This window comes from Elephas maximus, chromosome 1, assembly GCF_024166365.1.
Source record: "Elephas maximus indicus isolate mEleMax1 chromosome 1, mEleMax1 primary haplotype, whole genome shotgun sequence".
NCBI lineage: Eukaryota > Metazoa > Chordata > Mammalia > Proboscidea > Elephantidae > Elephas > Elephas maximus.
The window spans coordinates 92,629,084-92,643,939 of record NC_064819.1 but is presented as its reverse complement, the minus strand read 5'-3'; the positions used below and the strand labels follow the sequence as shown (position 1 = coordinate 92,643,939).

Sequence of the window (14,856 nt, the reverse complement as noted above, 5' to 3'; positions counted from 1 at the left end):
CCTATTTCTTCATCTTTGGCCCTAGTGGTTGGTGCGGAAATTTGAATAATAGTCATATTAACTGGTCTTCCTTGTAGGCATATTGATATTATCCTATCATTGACAGCGTTGTACTTCAGGATAGATCTTGAAACGTTCTTATTGACAGCGTTGTACTTCAGGATAGATCTTGAAACGTTCTTTTTGACGACGAATGCAACACCATCCTTCTTCAAGTTGTCATTCCCAATATAGTAGACTATATGATTGTCCGATTCAAAATGGCCAATACCAGTCCATTTCTGCTCACTAATGCCTAGGATATTGATGTCTATGCATTCCATTTCTTTTTTGATGATTTCCAATTTTCCTAGATTCATACTTCGTATATTCCAGGTTCTGATTATTAATGGATGTTTGCAGCTGTTTCTTCTCATTTTGAGTAGTGCCACATCATCAAATGAAGGTCCCAAAAGCTTTACTCCATCCATGTCATTAAAGTCAACTCTACTTTGAGGAGGCAACTCTTCCCCAGTCATCTTTTGAGTGCCTTCCAACCTGGGGGGGGGGGGGCTCATCTTCCAGCACTATATCAGACAATGGTCCACTGCTATTCATAAGGTTTTCACTGGCTACTGCTTTTCAGAAGTAGGCTGCCGGGTCCTTCTTCCTAGTCTGTCTTAGTCTGAAAGCTCAGCTGAAACCTGTCCTCCATGGGTGACCCTGCTGGTATCTGAATACCGGTGGCATAGCTTCCAGCATCACAGCAACACACAAGCCCCCACAGTACGACAAACTGACAGACACATGGAGGACCTACATAAATGGAAAAACATACCATGCTCATGGATAGGAAGACTCAACATTGTGAAATGTCAGTTCAACCCAAAGCCATCTACAGATAAAATGCAATCTCTATCCAAATACCAGCAACATTCTTTAACATGATGGAAAAACTACTCACTACCTTCATCCAGAAAGGAAAGAGGCTCCCAATAAGTAAAGCATTATAGAAAAAGAAGAGCAAAGTAGGAGGCCTCACACTACCTGATGTTAGAATCTATTATGCAGCCAGGGTAGTCAGAACAGCCTGGTGCTAATACAATGACAGACACATAGACCAATGAAACAGAATTGAGATCCCAGGATAAATCCATCCACCTACGGTCAGGAGATCTTGGAAAAAGGCCCAAAGTCCATTAAATGTGGAAAAGACAATCTCTTTAACAACTGGTGCTGGCAAAACTGAAGGTCCATCTGTAAAAAAAATTGAAGAGGACCCAGCCCTCACCATACACAAAAACCAATTCAAAGTGGATCAAAGACCTAAATATAAAGCTTAAAAGTATACAGATTATGGAAGAAAAAATAGAGACAATCTAGGGTGTCTAATATACAGTATAAACAGGATGCAAACCATACCTAACAGTTGATAGCCCCAGAAGATAAACTGGATTGCTTGGATATTCTAAAAATTAAACATCATTGCTCATTAAAAAGAAACTTCACCAAAAGAGTAAACAGAGAACCTACAGACTAGGAAAAAATTTTTGGCTACAACATATCCGACAAGGATCTAATCTCTAAAATCTACAAAATAGTGCAACATCTCAGCAACAAAAAGAAAATCCAATTAAAAAATAGGCTAAGGATATTAAAAGATACTTCAGCCAAGAAGTCATTCAGGCAGCTAAGAGACACATGAGGAAATGCTGGTGATTATTAGACTTAGGGAAACTCACATCAAAACTACATTGGGATATCACCTCACCCTGACGTTACTGGCACTAATCAAAAAAGAGAAAGTAACAAGTGTTGGAGAAGTTGTGAGGAGACTGGAACGTTTATGTACTCTTGGTAGAAATGTGGAATGGTCCAGCCACTACCGAAAACAATATGGTGCTTCCTTAAGAAGCTAGAAATAGAAATACCTTATGATTCACCAATCCCATTCCTAGGAATATATCCTTGAGAAATAAGCAGCATCACACAAATACAGATATGCACACCCATATGCACTGCAGCATTATTCACAATAGCAAAAAAATGGAAACAACCTAAGTGCTCATCAACAGATGAATGGATACATTATGATAACATACACACTATGGAATACTATGCAATGATAAAGTACAACGATGAATCCACCAAACATCTCACAACCTGGATGAATCTGGAGAGCATTATGCTGAGTGAAATAAGTCAGTCATAAAAGGACAAATACTGCATGAAACCAATATTATAAAAACACAAGAAAAGGTTTAAAGAGAAAAAAACAATCTTTGATGATTAACAGGGAGGAGGGATGGGGGAAATTACTAACTAGATAGTAGACAAGTATCAACTGTGGTGAAGGGAAAGACAATACGCAACTCAGGGGAAGTCAGCACAACTTGACCGAGGCAAACTCATAGAAGCTTCCTAAACCTACTCAAACAACTTGCGGGACCAAGCTACGGGGGCTGAGGGCTGGGGCCCATGGTCTCGGGAGACATCTAGGTTAGTTGGCATAACCTAGTTCATAAAGAAAATATTCTACATCCTACTTTGGTGAGTAGCATCTGGGGTCTTCAAAACCTGTGACCTGCCATCTAAGATGCATCTATTGGTCCCATCCTGCCTGGAGCAAAGGAGAATGAAGAAAACCAAAGCTACAAGGAGAACATTAGCCCAAAGGACTAAAGGACCACATGAATCACAGCTTCAACGAGCCTGAGCCCAGCTACCACCATCGACTGCCCTGACAGTGATCATAAGAGAGGGCCTCAGACAGAGTGGGAGAAAAATGTAGAGCAAAATTCAAATTCACACAAAAAGACCAGATTTACTGGTCTGACAGAGGCTGGAGGGACCCCGAGACTCTGGCCCTGAGAAACCCTGCTAACACAGAACTGAAACCACCCCTGAAGCTCACTTTTCAGCCAAAGATTAGACAGGCCTAGAAAACAAACAATAACATGCATGAGGAACGTGCTCCTTAGTTCAATCCAGCATACAAAACCAAATGGGCAACTCCTGCCCAAAAGCAATACAAGAGGGCAGGAAGGTACAGGAAAACTGGACCAATGGACACAGCGAGCCCAGGGTGGAAAGGGGGAGAGTGCTGACACACCGTGTGGGTTGCAACCAATGTCATAAAACAATCTGTGTATAAATTCTTGAATGAGAAGCTAATTTGTGCTGTAAACTTTCACCTAAAGTACAAAAAAAAACAAAAAAAAGGGGGGGGCATTATTATTATGGCATCCAAGTCTTGGAATTATTTGCTCTAGCTGCTCTATGTTCTCAACATCACTGCAATTTAATTAAGAAGATATTATCAATAAAGGCATTTGCAAGAAAAATATGAGAGATATTTGGGTATCTCCCTTGTCTGTTTCAAACTTTTAATCATTACTTTCCAAAAGAGAAGTGTGAAGCCTTAAAAAACAAGAGTTGTATAAAAGAAGCATTTGATTTACAAAATCCTAAAACAATACTTAATTTTAATTTTGGTTTTAACATGTAAGTAAATTCTTTGATCATCTTTCCTTCCAGAAGTGGAACTTAATTCCTTCCTCTTAAGTGTACACTAAACTTAATGAATCACTTCTAACAAATAGAGTAAGGCCAATGCGATGGTGTGTGACCCGGTATAGGTGATACAACACCTTGTGATTTCCATCTTGGTCTCTATCTCGGATGACTCGCTCTGAGGGAAGCCAGCTGCTATATCATAAGCAGTCCCATGGAAAGTCCACAGTGGCTAGGAATTGAGGGTTGCTGGGACCAGCCATGGAGGGACTGAGGCCTCTCCCAACAGCCATATCAATGAGCCATGTCACAATGCAGATGCCCCAGCCCCAGTCAAGCCTTCAGATGATGCAAACCTAAAGGACAGCTTGAGAGGCCTTGAGCCTCTAGCTCTTGGGTAAAACATGCTCAGATTCTTGATCTCTGGAAACTGTGAGAGATGATAAATGTTTGTTGTGTTTAGCTGCTACGTTCTGGGTAACTTGTTATGTAGCAGTAGATAACTAATACAGTGTCCAAAGAAGAGAATAAATTATTCTACTTTCATTTTTGTTTGCTTTAAATTTATTACAAGATATTAAATGTATCCTTACTTGATTTTAGAATAATTTCATGACTAAGTAGACCATATAAATGGCCCTGTGGCATCCGAAGTCCTCTAGCTTCACAGGGAGAGAGGAGAATTACTGTCCACAACAAAAGCCCAAGGCTGATTCCAGTGAGGTGAAAGTCAGACATACCTCCTCTCTCTGACCTTTTTTAACCAATTCAGATACCAGCCGTCTGTCCCACGGCACTCTCTACTTCTCTGCTGGGCTCAATAATTCATTGCAATGGCCACACGGAACTTACAGACAATACTCATGATTTTGGTGTTTATTAGGCAAGTGACAGGTTACAATGCAGGACCAGGAAAGGCTCAGGATACAGTTCTTCAGTCAGAACAGCTTCTTGGTTGTGCCCACAGGCAGGCCTCTCCCTGGCCCTTGATCCCTTGGGCATCTTGGGCTGGCCTGGCCTCTGCCCTGCTCTGGCAAGTGTTCGAGAACTCTTTAGTCCCACCGGTAATGGCCCAGAGGCACCCCACTCCACCAGTAAGCCTTGGCTTGAAGGCGCTGAGCTCTCTAGCTTCATGGATTGGCAAGACTAGCTCTGCCAACAAGTGTTTGGAGGCACTCCACTTGGACAGCCTGTAGGCATTCAGGTTTCTTGCTTTTGGGGCTGGGAACCCCACTGTGCCAGCTCCTGCTTTTCTCCTGGTTCTGCTGCTGCTGGTTCTCTGTTATGCTTGCCACCACTTCTTGCTGTCTTGCACAATCTCTGGTGTTATAGCTCTCTATCTCCTGGGTCTAAGAGTCAGTGCAGGTACCCTGGATCCAAAGGATGTGATCTGTTCTCAGCTCTTCTTTCTTGATGGTAGTGAGGTTCCCTCTTTCTGTCTCTGGGATGGCTCATTTGAAGCTTAGCAAGATGGCAAAACTGACCAATCCATTCTATAGGGTTCCATGTACCTTACTTGCATGGTCCCACCCCCACAAAGGTGCCATGCACCTTATTTGCAAGATTTCCAACCCCCTTGGTGGGCCACAATCACCTTATTTGCATAGTCTCTCTCACACAATCGTTTTGTGGATGTTACAAGATCCTGGTGAGAAAGGCCATATAAAAGTGACCCATAGACAGATTGTGTTTTATTACCATTCACTACAATTTACTTGTACTTCCATTTCCAATTGTAACCAAATAAAACACAAAAGGAAGAACCAGGCCATGCTAAGCAGATGACAAGATGGCCTCCAATAACCACCCTCCGATTACTGTATTTTTCTGCGCATTGTCTATTTGTTTTCCAACAGTGCCCCCAGGCCCCGAGATAGTTTCATAAACCTGCTACACGTCTGTTTGCCAACTGCTCTCCCACCCTCCAGGTATTTTCCTATGAAAAACCAAAGCCGTTGCCAATGAGTCAATTCGGACTCATAGCAACGCTATAGGACAGAGTAGAACTGCCCCATAGAGTTTCCAAGAACTGCCTGGTGGATTCAAACTGCCGACCTTTGGTTAGCAGCTGAGCTCTTAACCACTGTGCCACCAGGGTTTCCTATAGTGTATTTATGAAAATACCTGGAGGAGGGGATGCCGCTGGCAAACATACATAGAACATTATCTTCATAAAAGTATGGGTTCACCTTCTTCCAGTTATTGAGACATTAATGTAGGTGCTGCTGTGAAGAGATTTGGCAGATGTAATTAAGGTCCAAATCAGTAAGCCTTAGACAGGGAGAGTATGCAATCAGGTGAGCCCTTAAAAGGCCTGGGCTCTTCCTGAACAAAGAGATTCAAAGTGTGAGAGGGGGTCAAAGTGAGGAGGTTTTGGACTGTGAGCTTAAAGATGGTGGGGGTCACATTGCAAGGAATGCTGGTGGCCACTAGGATTGGGAGGACCTCCTCGCTGACATCCACTAAGGAAATGAGAACCTCAGCACTACAACTGCAAGAAATGGATTTTTGCCAACAGCTCTGTATGAGCTTGGAGGCAGATCCCAGCTCCAGATGAGAGCATAAGTTTGTGAAACCCTGGTCTGAAGAATCCATTCACACCATATTTGGACAGCAGACCTACAGACCTGTGAACAAATAAATGGGTGGTGTTTTAAGCCCCTAAGTTTGTGGTATTTTGTTCTGTAGCAGTAGAAAACTAATACATAGGCTCAAGTCTGCCAGGGATAAGCACATATCACTTTCTCCACTGAATGAAGTTATCAACCATCAGGCACACTAGTTGCATAAAATAAAACCTTTCCTAATTTTTGTTTTTCTATGTTTCATTTTGATTTTTATGTGATGCAAGTAATTTTTCTACAGTCATATTTGTCATTCATTCATTCATTTAAAAAAATGCCTACTATGTGCAGGTACGTCACGATAAAGATTGAAGTCATCAAGGATTTCCTTTTACTTGAATCCACAATCAACACCCATGGAAACAGCAGTCAAGAAATCAAATGATGCATTACTTTGGGCAAATCTGCTGCAAAAGACCTCTTTAAAGTGTTAAAAAGCAAAGATGTCACTTTGAGGACTAAGGTGCACCTCACCCAAGCCTTGGTGTTTTTCAGTCGCCTTATATGCATGTGAAGGCTGGATAATGAAGAAGACAGACCAAAGAAAAATTGATGCCTTTGAGCTGTGGTGCTGGGAAAGAATACTGAATATACCATGGACTGGCAAAGAATGAACAAATGTGTCTTGAAACAAGTACAGCCAGAATGCTCCTTAGAAGTGGTATGATGAGACTTTGTCTTATATATATTAGAGAAACCCCGAGAGTTTGGCTCCTGGACACCCTTTTAGCTCAGTAATGAAGTCACTCTTGAGGTTCAAGCTTAAGCCCAAGATTAGACAGGTCCATAAAATAGAGCAAGACTAAGGAACACATCAGCCCAGGGGCAAGGACTAGAAGGCAGAAGGGGACAGGAAAGCTGGTCACAGGGAACCCAAGATTGAGAAGGTAGAGTGTTGAGATGTTCTGGGGTGGTTAATCAATTTCATAAAACAATATGTTCTAACTATTTAGTGAGAAGCTAGTTTGTTCTGTAAACCTACATCAAACGTTTGATTAAAAAAAAAGTGATGTAGGAAAAAAAAAGTGAGAGGTGGTTGAGACCAAGGGGAGAAGAGGGCCTGAGTGAGAGATGAGAGAGACAGAGAAAAGCCCTGGAGTAGCAGGAGGGGAGGAAAGAAGCAGAAGCAAAGAATTCTAAGCACTGGAATTCTCAAATTTAAGTATTGCGTTTTATAGATTTTTAATTAATATGTATACTTAAGGATCTAGCTGGGTATTCTTTGCATTGGATATTTAATATATTCTGTGGGGCTACCTAAAAATGAATTGCCCCCTCATGTTAACCAGGTTAAAGAAAATAACAGTACCGAGTGTCCCAATAAAATATGGACATCCCTTGTTGTTGTCTTGCACTGGCTCATGCCAAAGCCCATGTGTTGGAGTAGAACTGCTCCATGGGCTTTTCTTGGCTGAAATCTTAAGGGAAACAGATCAACAGCCTTTTTCCTCCCCAGTGTCCCTGAGAGGACTCCAATTGCCAAGCTTTTGGTTATATCCTTTAGAAGTTAACAATTCATAAACACAGTCAATGGGTGTGCACTGGTGAAGGCATTTTTGACTGTTGAACACTTGCAACTTTGAAGACGTTGAAGTTCCTACACTCTTCTGGTTAAAATATGCAGTAATGAATTGTGCTTTCATGAGCTGCTTTGTATTGAAGATAGACGTGGAACTCAGACAAACTCAGAGATAGGAAATGAAGATAATTTTAATATACACTAACCTAGGAGTCATAGATACATTGTTTGGAAAAGTCAAACTTCAGAGCTTTGTGAGCTTGACTGCAGAGTCTTTCAGACACATTTATACATGAATGGACAAAATCCCTTCTCTTACAGGTTAAATTCCTGTTGGGGTTATCAATATTGAGCTACCTACCCACTGCTGTTAATAAAAAGGAAACTTGTCTCTATGGAAATACCTATCTGGCGTCTTCAGACACAATCTCTTCTAGGGTTAAAGAGGAGACCCCTGGTCTTTCTACCTTCATTCCTAAGGCGAGCTCAGTCTCTGGCATCAGATTCTTTGGGGGTGAATTTTATTCTAGAGAAGTCCAGGGGGGAGAATTAAGAGGTGGGAGGGAGCGAGTCCAGTTCAGGGAAAAGCATTCCAAGACGGGGAGAGTAGGAAATGGATTGGCCCTAGCCTGGGGGTCTCTTCCCGGTTTCCTCTGACAGCCCAGGATATGACTCAGGGAGCCAGTGTGACAAAGAGTGGTCCATACAGGAGGACAGGGGTCAGGACAAACTCCTAGTGCCCGGGCTTGGCTTTCAGGCCGCGAGGGCGGTGTCTGGAGTGAGGAAGCCAAGCGCTGGAGATTCCCGGTCTCCCCGAGTTTCACTTCTCCTTTTCACAACCTGTGCCAGTTCCTCTGTCTGGACAACATGAGGGGATGCCAGTTCTCACTCCCATTGTGTATCCGGTTTCTGCAGTAGCCAATCAGTGTCTCCTCCGTTCCCGGTTATAAGCTCCGCACGGACCCATTGGAACTCAGTCTTCCCAGACTCCCTCGATCATGGTGATAGTTTCCCAGATCCTCCTCTTCTTGCTCTCGGGGCCCCTGGCCCTGACCCAGACCCGAGCGGGTGAGTACGGGGTCGGGAGGGAAACAGCCTCGGCGGAGGGAGGAGGAGGGGACCACGTGGTCGGGACGCAGGACCCTCGGGGAATCTGCCCCCTCACAGACCCCCTCTCCCGTCCCCTCCCCTCCCTCTCCCCTCACTTTGCCCCGGCACTGCTTCTCCCGCTGCCCCTTCTCCGTCCACCACTGTTCAGCCCTCACCCCTCCTCCCCTTCCCGCTCCCATAGACCCCGGACCCGGGCCCGCGCAGGGAGGGAGGGGTCGGTGGTCTCAGCCGCTCCCCGCCCCCAGGCTCCCACTCCCTGAGGTATTTCTACACCGGGGTGTCCCGGCCCGGCCGCGGGGAGCCCCGCTTCATCGCCGTCGGCTACGTGGACGACACGGAGTTCGTGCGGTTCGACAGCGACACCGCGAACCCGAGGATGGAGCCGCGGGCCCCGTGGATGGAGCGGGAGGGGCCGGAGTATTGGGACCAGGAGACACAGAAAGCTAAGGGCGCCGCACAGGCTTTCCGAGTGAGCCTGCGGAACGTGCGCGGCTACTACAACCAGAGCGACGCCGGTGAGTGAGTGACGCCGGGCTCGGATCGCATGTCACGGGTCCCCTTGTCCCCAGGGCAGCGTCGCCCCGAGCCTCCGGGCCCGAACCTCACTCCGATGCCGCGGGACCCTCCAGGTCCTTTGACCTTGCAACAGCCTCGGGGATTCGATTCAGTTTAGACCCAAAAAGAATTTGACCAATCGCCACCGGCCTGGGCTGTTGGGGGCGGTGCTGGCAGCGGCGTCGGTGCGGGCAGCGAGGGCGGGGCTGAGGGCGGGCGGGGGGAGGGAGCTGACGGTGGGGGCGGTGCTGGCAGCGGGGACGTGGCTGACGGCGGGGGCGGGGTCAGGGTCTCACACCTTCCAGAATATATATGGCTGTGAAGTGGGCCCCGACGGGCTCTTCCTCCGTGGGTATGCTCAGTATGCCTACGACGGCGCCAACTACATCACCCTGAGCCAGGACATGCGCTCCTGGACCGCGGCGGACACGACCGCTCAGATCACCCAGCGCAAGTGGGAGGCTGACAAGGTTGCAGATCAGGTCAAGGCCTACTTGGAGGGCGCCTGTGTAGAGTGCCTCCACAAATACCTGGAGAACGGGAAGGAGTCTCTGCAGCGTGCAGGTACGTGGGCCTGTGGGGTGACTCCCAGGTCTCCCCTTGGCTTAGGCTATTCCTCCAATAGGCCTCCCATAGGGATGGACACCTGAATACTCCCTCCCATGCTCCCAAGGGTCTGAGAGAGGGAGGAGTCAGCCCCTGTTAGTACAATCTGTACTAGAGAGTGACTTACCCAGAGACCATGCATTTCTTTCAGGAAGAATTAAGGGATCCAGCCTCTCTAGGGATAGTGGGGGAAATGATTCCTGAAATAACTGATCAGCAGTTTCTTTGACTCTGGCAGTGGCCTTGGTAACCCCCAGGGACTTGTTCTCAGCCCTTGTTCTCTGCTCCAAACCCAACTTCTTTGGAGGTCTGACTCCAATGTTTTTGAGTTTCTTGGTCACCACCCAGGGCAGGGCCAGAAGCCCCTGTTCTCCTCAGACCTGGAACCTATTATACTGGGCAGTCTCACCTAGATTCTAGAACTTTCCAAGGAATCAAGTATTCCAGACCCCTGAGTCCAAACTAGTGTCCGAGTTTTACACTTCCTCATTCAGCCCAAATGATCTGTCCAATCTCAGCATGGTCACATGAGCCCTGCTCCCATGGCCCATGGGACATAATGCAGAGTTTCTGAATTTTCTGACCTTTCTCCTCAGATCCCCCAAAGGCACATGTGACCAACCACCCCATCTCTGACCATGAGGTCATGCTGAGATGCTGGGCCCTGGGCTTCTACCCGGCTGAGATCACACTGACCTGGCAGTGGGACGGGTAGGACCAGACCCAGGACACGGAGCTTGTGGAGACTAGGCCTGCAGGCGACGGGACCTTCCAAAAGTGGGTGGCCATGGTGGTGCCCCCTGGAGAGGAGCAGAGATACACGTGTCGTGTGCAACATGAGGGGCTGCCTAAGCCCCTCACCTTGAGATGGGGTAAAAGGGGACGAGGATGGAGCCTTTTCCCAGGGAAAGGATGAGCCTTTCTGGAGACCTCCGTCAGGGTCAGGGCTGAGACTGGTGGGCGAGGGCCCTTCACCTTCCCTTCTCTTCCAGAGCCACCCCCTCAGTCCACCATCCCCGTCATGGGAATAGTTGCTGGCCTGGTGCTCTTTGGAGCACTGGTTGTTGGAGCTGTGGTGGCTGCAGTTGTGATCTTGAGGAAGAGGAGCTCAGGTAGAGATGGGGTGGGGTCTGAGTTTTCTTATTACACGTGAAGATTTCAATCCCCAGCCAGGAGTCTGCCCATCTTCTGCCTTGTTATTAGGAAATATCATCCACACACACATGCTTACCCAGTCTGGGGCCCTCTGTAAACACGTAAATCACATGTGTAGATGAAGGTAAATTTTTCACCTTAGGTGTTTCTGGTGATGGGGACCTGATGCCCATAGTCACAGATTAGAGGGGAAAACCCCTGCTGAGGACAGACCTCTAGGAGGGTAGGTGGTCCAGTCCCCACATATCTCCTTTCGTTTTAATTCCTTGTCCTGTCCTGAGTCTGAAATCACAGTTCTGGAAACTTGCCTGGGGTCCATGACTAGTGGGTTCCTCTAGGACCTCATGGTCCTGGCTCTTCCCTGGTCTCTCACAGGATGTTTTCTTCCCATAGGTGGAAAGGGAAGGAGCTCCACGCAGACTGCAAGTAAGTGAGGGATGTGGGCTGATCCTGAGACCCTTGGAAGAGTGTAGACGGGATCCCGTGGGAGAGCCCCCCACCTCAAATTTCCTCCTTTAGTCTCATGTCCTCCTGTGGGCTCTGACCAGATAATGTTTTTGTTCTTCTCGAGACGGCGACAGTGCCCAGGGCTCTGATATGTCTCTCATGGCTTCTAAAGGTAAGACCTTGAGGGCCAGACATGGGGAAGGGTTTGGGGCAGAGGGGACATGACTTGACTATGGGGATACTTTGGAACTGGGTATTTTGATCTTTGGTGGGCTGTTCAGAGTGTCAACACTTAGAGTGACTGACCTGAATTTGTTCATGATTCCTTTCTTCCTTAGCTTAAGACCACTGCCTTGTGTGGGACTGACTGACCGATGCAAGATTTGTTCACACCCGCTTTGTGATTTAGGACTTCTCTTACTGCAACTGTTGTTTGAATGTACCTGTGTTCCTGTCAGCATAATGTGAGGATGTGGTGGGACTAACCCACCCCTGCCCACCTGCACACCCTCCCTACACTGACCTGTGTCCTTTCCCCTGGATCTGCATTTCCTGTTCCAGCAGAGACAGGGCCAGAATGTCTCCATCCCAGTCATAACTTCTCTTGCTCTGAGCTGCAAGTTGTCACTTACGTATTGAAAACAAGAATCTGGGAATGATCTTTTTTTGTCAAATTTTTGCCATGAAGTAGGGTTGATGGGTTAATTAAGGAGATGATGAGACTTAAAATCTCCTAGAGGAAATAAATGGAGACCTGAGAACCATCCAGAATCCTTTGTTTGCTTTGCTGAGTCTGTGATAGGCAGGGATGGAAGAAGGCTGTGGAGGAGCTGAACGTGAATGGGGCCTGTGTTCAGGACAGCCTGGGTTTTGACATGGTCACTCCTTGGTCGGGTCATCTTCACTGCTGCGTTGTTCTTGTCTCCTCAGTAGGACCTGTGATCACAGGGACTCAGGCATTGCCCAGGTCCTGTCCTGTCTTCAGAGCTTGGGCGGTGTTATGGATTGAGCTATATCGTCCAAGACACGTGTTGTAAATTCCAGCCTCTATGTCTGTTGGTTATAATCCCATTTGGGAACGGATTGTCTTTGTTATGTTAAAGGTTAGTGTAGGTTATATTTTGAGTTCATCGTTTTTCAAACATAAAAGAGATTAAAGAAGCAAGGGAGAGAAGTAGAGATGGCAGAAGAGAGATGCCAAGCCACCTGAGCTTCACCCAGGAGTAGAAGCTCAAAGAGAGAAGGACCCTCCTCCAGAGCCCACAGACAAAGCCTTCCCTTAGAGCTGGCACCTTGATTTCAGACTTCTAGCCTTCTAACCTGGGAAAATAAATTTCTCTTTGTTAAACCATCCACTTGTGGTTTTTCTGTTATAGCAATGCTAGATAACTAAGACAGGCAGTGAGGACTTCGTGTGCTGGATTAGGCCTAGCCTGACCCTCAGACCCCAAGGTTTGTGTTTTTATTTTTTGTGTCTTTGTTTTTGTGGAGGGTATGCCTCTTCTTGTTTTGTGTACGACTTCTGGTGTCATTCTCCTCTGGGTACCCCCATCTGACAGCAGCAGAATTCGTTTTTCCTTTCAGTGTCCCCCCAAGGCCCAGGGCAGCCCCTGCACACAGGAGTCTCTGTGGTATGGAGAAATGAACTCTCAGACTTGTTTTGGTCTTTTCCTCATGGGGTTGTTTCCTGGATTATTCTTTCTACCTTTTCCGCAATATTTTTAAGGAATAAGTTCTGGAATTAGAAAGGAGGCATCCAACAGTTTTCTTGTTTTAGTTAAATTTCTGTTATGTTTCCATCTTCCAGTTGCCTACCCTCTCTCCCTGCCCTTAAGTCTATAATCCTAGTGCCAACCAGTCCAACCTTGTGGGTTTATAAAGCAGAATCTAATTTAAGTTCACCATTGTTTGTAAAATAGCGTCCGTAACCCCTAGGATCATTCTTGTCTGGTCTACAGAGGGAAATGAGACTGTGTGCTGGAGTGGACAGGAGGGAGGAGAGGGAGACAGGGAGCAGAGAGCAGCATATACAGGAAAGGAGAGTCAATGTTAGTCAGTGTGAGTGGACTTGCTGCAGATGCCACAAAACAGCATTTGTCCTGAGGCTACATTAGGAAGACACCGTCTCTAGGATAGGAAGGTGCGCTACCCCACAGTGATCATTCTGCTGATAGCTGTTGAGTGCCAGATACACTGTATTTGCATCTGGGCAACATCAGTGAACTAAAAACACAAGAAATTGGTAGCCTTGTGGAGCATGTGTTCTAGTGGGGAGAGACACTATAAGCATGGTAAATAAGACAGGTGTTCATTTTAGAAAGTGGGAAGTGCAATGGGGAAGCTGAATGTGGGTGTGAGAGGAGAAGGCAGACGACTTTGGTAACTTAGGTGGTCGGAATGTATGTCATTGAGAAGTGGCCTTTGAGGAAAGACTTGAAGGACATGAGGGAATTATTCATGAGGATGTCTGGGGAAGTTCTTCCAGGCACGGGAATATCCAGTGCAAAGACACTAGGGCAGGAACGTTCCTGTGTTCTGGAAGCAGCGAGGACAGTAGGGCTGGAACGGAGAGTAACTGAGATGACATCAGAGGTATGGTCAGATCATGTGGGGCCTTCAGGATCTCAGGGTATTTTCCCCCTTTGAGTGAGGTGAAGAGTTACAAGACAATTTTGAGCAGAAGAGAGATATGGTAGGTCTCCGTTTAAAAGGATCACCCTAGCTTCTGTGCTGAGAATAGAATCAAGAGGTGGAGGATGGACAAGGCAGTAGGAAAACACTAGGATATCCATGCAATTTTCTAGCTAGAGATGGTGGTGGTTTTGCCTGTGAGCAGTGAAAATAGTGGAAAGTGATTGGATTCTTGATATATTTTGAACTTGAACGTTGCGAGATTTGCTAATGGATTAAAATTGGGGTATGAGAGAAAAAGTGGAGTCAAGGAGGACACCAAATATTTTAGACTGTGCAAATAGAAAGATAGAGCTGCCATCAGCAGAGGTGGAAAAGAGGAGGGGGTATCACAAGCATTCGGTTTAGGAAGTGTTTTATTTGAGATGTTTATTAAAAATGCAAGTTTTTTTTGCATTTTTAAATATCACTCATATATCCAACTGCCAATTGGAAAACGTCATTTACTGACTGGCAGTTGGATATATGAGTGATATTTAGGAAAAATGTCTGGGCTGAAGAAATGGATTTGGGAGGTGTTATGGTTTGAACCGCATACCCCCCCCCCCGCCACCGAAATGTGTGTCAACTTGGCTAGTCCATGAGTCCCAGTATTATGTGATTGTCTACCATTTTGTCATCAGGTATGGTTTTCCTATGTGTTGCAAATCCTGACTT

General features: G+C 46.3%; 1 protein-coding gene and 1 pseudogene across 1 annotated transcript in view; both read left to right on the top strand.

The window, feature by feature from the left end:
- LOC126078111 (HLA class I histocompatibility antigen, A alpha chain-like) overlaps window positions 1–14,856 on the top strand; it is a 598,109-nt gene that overhangs the window by 230,680 nt on the left and 352,573 nt on the right. The window lies entirely within an intron of this gene.
- On the top strand, window positions 8,491–12,272 carry LOC126078046 (patr class I histocompatibility antigen, A-5 alpha chain-like; annotated as a pseudogene).